General features: G+C 43.4%; 1 protein-coding gene and 1 non-coding gene across 2 annotated transcripts in view; both read left to right on the top strand.

The window, feature by feature from the left end:
• Positions 1 to 1,179: 1,179 nt before the first annotated feature.
• TRNAG-GCC (transfer RNA glycine (anticodon GCC)) lies at positions 1,180 to 1,252 on the top strand. Its single transcript has one exon. It is a non-coding gene; the product is annotated as a tRNA-Gly (tRNA).
• A 3,695-nt stretch (positions 1,253 to 4,947) lies between these two features.
• CLASP1 (cytoplasmic linker associated protein 1) overlaps positions 4,948 to 7,981 on the top strand; it is a 266,955-nt gene continuing 263,921 nt past the window's right edge. Inside the window, exon 1 of the mRNA XM_089916904.1 lies at positions 4,948 to 5,465. The gene's annotated coding sequence lies outside the window, so the exon portion shown is untranslated. The remainder of the gene's footprint in view (positions 5,466 to 7,981) is intronic.

Here is a 7,981-nt window from a genome sequence, read left to right as displayed (position 1 = left end):
TAAGACAAGGATGTCCACTCTCACCACTTCTGTTCAACATTGTACCAGAGGTTCTAGCTGGAAAATTAGACAAGAAAGTGAAATAAAAGGGATCCAGTTTGGAAAGGAAGAATCAGAAAGAATCCCTATTTGCAGATGACATGATTTTGTATACAGAAAATGCCAAGGAAGCCACTGCAAAACTAATAAATGAGTTCAGCAAGGTTGCAGGATACAAGATCGATATGCAAAAGTTAATTATATTTCTACACACTTGCAATGAACATTCTGAAAATGAAATTAAGAAAACAATTCCATTTATAATAGCGTCAAAAATACAGGAATAGATATTCTGCAAATGAATTGCAGAAGTTGTACTATGAAAACTACACATTGATGAAAGTAATAAAAATGATCTAAATAAATGGAAAGATATTCCATGCTCATGAATCAGAAGACTCAATATTAAGTGGCAATACTCTCCAAACTGCTCTACAGAGTCAATGCAATTCTTACCAAAATTATGACTGCCTTTTGTTTTTCAGAAATGGACAGGCTGATAGCAAAATTCATATGGAAAATCAAGGAACCCCAAATAGCCAAAACAATCCAAAGAAAAATAAAGTTGAAGGGCTTACATTGTCCAATTTCAAAAAATTACTACAAACCTACAGTAATCAAAACAGTGTAATACTGGCATAAGAATACACATGTCAGTGGAATAGAATTTACAGTCCAGAAATAAACCCACACATTTATGGCCAACTGGTTTTTGATAAGGGTGCCAAGACAATTCAATGGAGGAAGAATAGGTTTTTTAACAAATGGTGCTGCGACAACTGAATAGGTACATGCAAAAGAATGAAGTTGGACCCCTGCTTTATATCATATATAAAAATTGACTCAAAATGGGTCAATGCCTAAATGTAAGAGCCCAAAGTGTAAGACTCTAGGAAGAAAATGTAGGATTATACAATGGTTTCTTAGATACCAAATACAAAGTGACAAAGAAAAAAAAATAGATAAATTGGACATCAAAATTAAAAACTTTTGTGCTTTGAAGGGCATTATCAAGAAAGTGAAAAGGCGACCCACTGAATGGGAGAAAATATTTGCAAATCATATATATTATAAAGGACTTAAATTGAGAATATATAAAGAACTTTTACAACTCAATAATAAAAACGACAACACGGACATTCCCTGGTGGTCCAGTGGTTAGGACTCCGCACTGCCACTGCAGGGGGCCCAGGTTCAATCCCTGACTGGGGAACTAGTATTCTGCAAGCTGCCTGGCCAAAAAAAAGACAACACAATTAAAAAATGGACAAAGATCTGAATAGACATTTCTCTGATGAGAGGTCCAAGTTGGCAAATAAGCATATGAAAAGATGCTTGACATCACTAGTCATTAGGTAAATGAAAATCAAAACCACAGTGAGGGACTTCCCTGGTGGTCCAGTGGTTAAGACGCTGAGCTTCCTATGCAGGGGGCATGGGTTCGATCACTGGTTGGGAAACATTTTAGTTTTTTATTGAAGTATAGTTGATTTATGACATTGTGTTAGTTTCTAGTGTACAACAAACTGATTTAGTTTTATATATATTCTTTTCCATTATGGTTTATTACAGGGTATTGAATATAGTTCCCTGTGCTATACAAGAGGACCATGCTGTTTTTATATTTTATATACAGTAGTTTGTATCTGATAATCTTAAACTTCTAATTTATCTGTCCCAAACTCCCTTTCCCCTTTGGTAACCATAAGTTTGTTTTCTATGTGAGTCTGTTTCTGTTTTGTAAATAAGTTCATTTGTATCATATTTTAGATTCCACATATAGGTGATATCATATGTGATTTGTCTTTCTCTGACTTGCTTTACTTAGTATGAGAATGTCTAGGTCCATCCCATCCATGTTGCTGCAAATGGAATTATTTCATCCTTTTTTTTTTCATTCTTTTTTATTGTCTTTATCTATTCATCTGTTGATGGACATTTAGGTTGCTTCCATGTTGGCTATTGTAAATAGTGCTGCAATGAACATTGGGGTGAAAGTATCTTTTTGAATTAGAGTTTTCTCCAGGTATATGCCCAGGAGTGGGATTGCTGGGTCATATGGTAGTTCTATTTTTAGTTTTCTGAGGAACCTCCATACTGTTCTCCATAGTGGCTGCACCAATTTACGTTCCCACTAACAGTGTAGGAGGGTTCCCTTTTCTCCATACCCTCTCCAGCATTTATTATTTGTAGACTTTTTATGATGACCATTCTGACCAGTGTGAGGTGATACCTCATTGTAGTTTTGATTTGCATTTCTCTAATAATTAGTGATATTGAGCATCTTATCATGTACCTCTTGGCCATCTGTATGTCTTCTTTGGAGAAATGTCTATTTAGGTCTTCTGCTCATTTTTTGATCGGGTTGTTTGTTTGTTATTGAATTGTATAAGCTGTTTGTATATTTTGGAAATTAAGCCCTTGTCAGCTGCATGGTTTGCAAATATTTTCTCCACTCCATAGGTTGTCTTCTTGTTTTGTTTATGGTTTCCTTTGCTGTGCAAAAAGCTTTTACATTTGATTAGGTCCCATTTGCTTATTTTTGCTTTTATTTCTGTTGCCTTGGGAGACTGACCTAAGAAAACATTGCTACAATTTATGTCATGTCCACACAAAATCTTGTAATAGAATGTTCAGAATGCCATTATGTATAATAGCCAAAAAAGTGGTTTGAAACAACTTAATGTCCATCAGCTAATGAATGGATAAACAAAATGTGGCACATATATATATATAAAATAGAATTTTATTTGACGATAAAAAGGAATGAAGTAATGTTACATGCTACAGTATAGATGAACCTTCAAAACATGCTTAAGTGAAAGAAGCCAGTCATATACTGCATGATTCCATTTACATAAAATGTTCAGAATAGGCCAGTCTATAGACAAAAAGTTGATTAGTGGTTGCCTAGGGCTGGGTAGTGACTACTAATGAGCATAGGGCTTCTTTTTGGAGTGATGAAAATGTTCTAAACTGTACTGTGGTGATGACTGTGCAACCCTTTGAATGCATTACTTTAAATGGGTTAACTGTATGGTATACTAATTATACCTCAATCCATCTGGTAGCAAAAAAATTATGAGATAATTAGGGAAATTTGAAGATTGACAGGGTAGTGATAATACTAGTTATTACAGTTGAACTGCGTGGGTCCATTTACACATGGATTTTTTTCAGTAAATACATACAGTAGTATACGATCTGAGGTTGGTTAAATCCACAGATGTGGAACCTTGGATTCAGAGGGCTGACTGTGGGACTTGAGCACATGTGAATTTTGGTATCTGCTGCAGGTTCTGGAACCAATCCCCCATGGATACCGAGGGACGACTGCACTGTTGATTTTTCAAGTGTGATAATGGCCTTGAGGTTATATTTATTAAAAAAATATTATCTTTTAGAAATACTAAAATATTTGTGGATGTAAATAATTAGAAACTACTCTTTTGACCCTACCTATTGCTTGAAGTTTTACCCCACTTTTCTGCCCCCCACCCTTGAACCAAACTCCTCCTCCAAATTACCTATCGCCCCCTCTCTCCACGTCTGTTCCTACCACTGTCTTTTTATTTATTTATTTATTTTTGGCTGTGTTGGGACTTCGTTGCAGTGCACGGGCTTTCTCTAGTTGTGGTGAGCGGAGCCTACTCTTCGTTGCGGGCTTCTCAATGCGGTGGCTTCTCCTGTGGCAGAGCACGGGCTCTAGGCATGTGGGCTTTAATAGCTCTGGCTCGGGCTTCCCTGGTGGCGCAGTGCTTGAGAGTCCGCCTGCCGATGCAGGGAACATGGGTTCGTGCCCGATCCAGGAAGATCGCACATGCCGCCGAGCGGCTGGGCCCGTGAGCCATGGCCGCTGAGCCTGCGCGTCTGGAGCCTGTGCTCCGCAACGGGAGAGGCCACTACACTGAGAGGACCGCGTACCGCAAAAAAAAAAAAAAAAAAAAAAAATTTACAATTCCCCATCCTGTTTATTGAACCTTACTTTTCACTTGTCCTTTTTTTTTCTTTCTTTCCCCATTTCAGTTAGACTGCTCTCTTCATTGTACTCCCAGTATGATACCCACTTCCTCTTGAGCCCTTGCTCCACGCAATCTTCTCTGGAATGCTCTTTCATCATCACCCATTCATTTTCAAAAGGCCGCTTGTGCTTTCGCCCCAAAGATGTCCCCTTTTCTAGATCCAACCGGGAGCCACATCCTCCTTGTCATCGCTACTCCTTCAGACTACAGTCCGCTGCCTTCCCTGCACTCCACAGAGGAGTCTACACGGGGCTTTGTTTTAGCTGGGTGTCTCCAACCACAACATCTAAGCCCCCGACGATCAGGTGTAGGATCTCACAGGTCCCTCAACACACGACACCCCACTAGCAGGAGCTCCGATACAAGAATCGAGACGGAGGGAAGCCAATTCACACTTTAAGAGTCGTTTCCACGGAGCAGTGTGTAATCTCACGAAAGCTTTCAACGTCAAATTACTCGCGAGCGCAGGGGCCAGAGGCGGAACGACTGTGGGTCCTCCGGAGTCCTCCAAGGGAGCCCTGTAACTTGCACAGCTTTTAACCCTCCGAGACACTCTCCCACACGTCTTCCAAGAGCAACGCGACGGGTGGACACAAGCAGCCTCATTTGTGCAGCTGCTGGAGGAAGAAAGTCTCAAGAGTCTCCGAGGCCTCTACGGAGCTGGCTCGGCTTCAAAAAGGGAAAAGAACCGTTAAAAAGGTGTGCTTCCGGCTCCAGCGCCCGCGCCTCCTCGAGAGTGAAAGGGGGAGCCGAGGTACGGGAAGTCGCAGGGCACAATTTCTTTCGTCCCGGACGCCCGGCCGGGGCGCGACGCGCGTAACCCAGAAGTGAAAGGCCGGTTCCTTCAGGTATTAGACACCCCCCTCCCCCACTGGAGGAAGTTCCGGCCGGACGACTTTTACCCAGGCTTTCTTGGTTCCTCCTGAGCTCTACGCTCCCTGCTTTCTGGTGCCCTACTGCCATGGCCGCTTAGCTCCGACCCTCCCCGCCTTTCCTGAGTTTTGCCGCAACTCCTCAGCGGGGGGGCCCAACTCCATTCTGGCCCCCCTTTCCTTAAAGAACTTTTCCCTACGGGTCCCCATCAGGGCCAATTGACGTTCTCCAAGGAGGCAAAAGCTCCTAGGACTCTCAGGTCCCGAAGCCCGGCGCAGCCAGGGCAGCGCCTGCGCGGGGGCGTTACCATAGAGAAGCAGGCGCCTCTCTGGTCTCGGTTTACACTCTCTATGGTCTAGCCGGGTCGTGGCGGTAAGGGGAAAAAAGAGAGACCGCACTACGCAGGCGCTCTGGGCTTCTAATTTTTTTTTTTTTTTTTAATCCCCGCACCAAGCGCTTAACCTCATTGGGGTGGAGGAGAAGGCGGCGGCCGTCTGGTCTGCAGGGGCAACAGGAGCGACTAATACGGCTGTAAGTTCCCGGTTAGGGCGAGGATGTGTAGACCCCAGCCCTTCCAGGCCCCGGCCCCCCCTCGCGGTGGTGGGCGCCGAGGCTGGGTGGGGGTGAGGTCCAGCGCTGTCATCCGCTCTTGGGTGCACTTTGGGGGGAGGGGGCGGCCCTTAGGTGGGAGCCGGGCGGGGAGCGGGAGGGGAGGGCTGTTTATCCAGCCCGCAGGTCGCTGATCCCAGGCTGCTTTGCAGAGGGAGGGGGGCGGCTGTGGGATGAGTCCGGCTTTGTGTGTCCCCCTCTCTTCTCCTCTCCCGGACCCCACCCCGGGCCCCCTTCCCGATCCGAGTCTCCCAGGCCTGGTGGGCGAAGCCGCGTTTGAAAAGAGCGGGTTTCGCGAGGGGAGGGGGCGAGGGGGAGAAACCCACCATAACTATAGTCACGGGCGAGTGATGGGTGTGGAGGAAGATCCGGGGGGAACGAAACGGGTCCAGGCGGGCCAGACAAAGCCGAGCGCTGGCCGGGCCGAATGCGCAGGGAGCCCGCGGTTCCTGGGCCCGCAGCGAGCTTCTTCGGAGGCTGGCAAAGCGGACAAGTGCTGAGTTAAGCCTTGTGCAGCCTCCTCAACTTGCCTTTGTTGTTCTTCGGTATTGGCAGGGACGCTCTGACGGAGAGGAGTGTGTGCTCTTGCACGTTAGCCTGGTTGGCTACAATGGAGCTAATCGCATCTTACTTTCCCGTTTTCCGAGCCGCTCGGATGAGTCTGGGGTTTTCCAGAGTCTCACTTATTACATAATTTTTAATACTTGTTTTTACTCCAAAAATTAAAAACAAAAATTAGATGGAGCCTTGAAGCGTGTTTTGTTGCATCTGGGTGAGTTTCTCTGTCTTGGGGTTCTTTCATTAACTGCTGACCATCCGTAGAACCTGTGAGCTCTTTAAACATGGTACTTTGATTTGTAGATGTGGCGTCCAGAGCTTTAGATTCTCTAGTCCTTTGGGAGGCAGTGATGCAGAAGAATCAGAAGCGAGAAATAGTTGCCTGCTGCCATGTGCCTTGCACCCTATATGGGGGCCAGAGTCCGGTATAAATGATGGCTTTAGAAATTGTTGCTTTTATTACTATTATTGTGACATTTGCCGTGCCCTTGATATGAGGAATCCTGGACCGTGGGCTCCCTTTGCTCATCCAAAGCAAAGGGAGCAATGGAGAGTAGTAACATTGCTGCAGAGACCATATAGATAAGAAAAACTACACCACAGTATTCCAGAGTTACTGAACATTATTTATCTTCTCCACTTGCTAAGAAAGATTTAAATTTTGGTGAGCTGTTTGGTTATCCATTTTTGTAAGATTGTGTAATTGCACCTTTTTTGGCAATTGTTACTCAGATCTCAGTTTCTATAATTCATAGTTTATCAGCTAACGTGTAGCAGTTTCAGATTTCTAAAGTTTTAATTTTTGTTGAGGAGTTTTCAGCCGTAGTTTTATATTCTCCCAGCTAAGGTTAAGCAGAGTCAGAAATCCTTTGAAGAGACTGTTGGTGGTGGAGGTGTCATATATTTTATCTCCATGTCACAATTTAAGCGGTATTAAGTAGGGAAAAGGCCTTTGCACCTTAAATCAGTGTTAGAACTGAAAACCTTGATCTCCTAGAGTGCCAGGAATTTGGCCACAGACTCAACTTTACGTAAAAGAGGTAGGCATTTTTTTGTACTAACAGGAGCTTGGTTTTTTATGCTTCAGTAACTACTGCGATAGAATCTCTTAAGTGTAGTTCAGATGATGGGAACTTGCTTTTTATAGAGCAAGATTTCAGATCCTTAAAATAGTTTGACAGGGATGTTGAGAAATGAATGGCCAGAAGACCATTAAGTTTATCATTCAGATGTGTTATATTTTGTTCATTGGTCTGGGATCTTAGATTTTTTTCCTTCAGTCCCTTGTTAATTCTTTTTTAGGTGGATTAATCTCACAGTTTATAAATTGGGTGAGATAGTTTTTTGGACCTGAGACATAAATTAATTTTTTCAGACTCCATTTATTCTTAACAGTCTTCTACTTATAAAGTTGTAGTTTTTTAGATTGGTAGATAATACTTTTTATTTCATAGTACTGTTGGTAAATGTTGTAATCATTTAAGGGATCATAAATGTTACGCTCAGAGCTGAGTTTTGATAAGAGTTTTGATAACTGCAAGTCTGGTTGTCAAATAGTGGAAAGAATAGACAGTAGCAGAAACTAACAAATGTTTAAAGACAGAATCACTGATGATTCAGTCTTTGGTTTGTGAAATGTAATTTAAGAAAGTAAACTAAGCTTTCTTTACCCAGTGCAACCAGGTCGGCATCCATAAAGAGTGTGTGTGTTTGGCTGACTGACCTCTGAAAGCCTTTTCTTTTAAGCACCAGAATTTCCTGACTGTTTCTAGCCGGGTCTTCGTCACCCCAGGGCTTTCCCGCCTCCCTTATGCTCAGACCATTACTGCCATGCTGAATGCATTTCCTCCCAAGATTCTTAGGGCAACCACAGTCCACTT

Source organism: Delphinapterus leucas, chromosome 8, assembly GCF_059928025.1.
Source record: "Delphinapterus leucas isolate spDelLeu-1000000601 "Yukka" chromosome 8, BTC_Dleu_Yukka2, whole genome shotgun sequence".
Taxonomy (NCBI): Eukaryota; Metazoa; Chordata; class Mammalia; order Artiodactyla; family Monodontidae; genus Delphinapterus; species Delphinapterus leucas.
This window is presented reverse-complemented; position numbering and strand designations above follow the sequence as displayed.